This window comes from Triticum urartu, chromosome 2A (genome assembly GCF_056163025.1).
Source record: "Triticum urartu cultivar PI428250 chromosome 2A, HENAU_Tu73, whole genome shotgun sequence".
NCBI lineage: Eukaryota > Viridiplantae > Streptophyta > Magnoliopsida > Poales > Poaceae > Triticum > Triticum urartu.
In genome coordinates this window covers 117,402,949-117,404,204 of record NC_141874.1, presented here as the reverse complement: position 1 = coordinate 117,404,204, position 1,256 = coordinate 117,402,949, and positions in this window count along the sequence as shown.

Sequence of the window (1,256 nt, the reverse complement as noted above, 5' to 3'; positions counted from 1 at the left end):
TCTGCTCTGAAGACCCTGTTTCCACTCCAGATTTTTCCATGACCGTGCCAAATGCCTGATGCACAGGAAGAGTAATTGAATGTTCTAAAATTGTTGACAAATTTAACACGTAATAAAAATGATGGCATGATATAATTCACATATAAGATGACTGGCTAACCAGGGTGGCATTGCAAAAATCGCATATATGATGCCTGGCTAGACAAGATGGCATTGCATGATTCACATATACGATAAAGAAACTAAATAGATGGCATTGACACAAAGCATGTCTAAACTAAGTAGATGACATCTTCAATGTATACAGTAAGCAATGCAAGGCACCATATGCATGATATTACCAACATCAGCATGCCAAGTTAGAGCGAAGACCTCATGGGGTAAATAGGAGTGGTCTTCTCCTTCTGAATCCCCCTCATAACAGTTATCTTCCTCTTGATTACGATCCGAAATGGGTGGAGGGGGCTGCCTTTGCGCCCACCATGGAACGACGTCGGCATGAAATTTTATTGCCACGCAAGGCTCGTCTCTTTTGCTCTACATGATCAGTTCCATTGTGTACAATAACTGGCATGCATAGGAATAAAACATAGTGAGATTATGTAAGGAGTGCGTGCACAAATCTAGAGTGATGGTAGCAAATTGTGGATAGACCCAAATCCAATGATAGCATGCAGATAATAGCTTTAGTTAAAAAATACAGATAATGGCTCCTTTAATGTTTGTTTGCACCCAACATGAAACTCATAGTAGACACCGGAGATTAACCAGATAGTAGACAGATAGTACTGATTGCTGCCCCAATATGTACCCCACAACCATTTAAAAACTCAAGTTTCAGCATTAGTTTGGACCTGACTCGGAGTCTAATAGGTGACCACGACGATAATGTATCATGTCATCATATTAAGCGAAGCATAACATAAGCAGACACGGAAGAGTGCGACCTCTCTTGCGGACCCGTGTAGTCCTCAAGGTCATCTGCTCAGTTGATGATGGCAATGCAGTTGTCGTGGCTGCCGGCGGCGGGGAAGAAGATCTAAGGCGGCGAAAGACAGTCTGGAGAGAGGATCCCTGCTGTGGTGAACCCTTCCGTCGTTGGAGCAGCTGAGCTGGGGTGGAACACAGTGCCATAGGAGCAGGACAAACCACACAAGGTTTTCTTTGACACATATCTGTAACAGAAGTAATTGAGTAAGGGCTTGTTTGAATTTGAGAATTCTAACAATGCAGGGATAGGAAATAGACAGGAATAG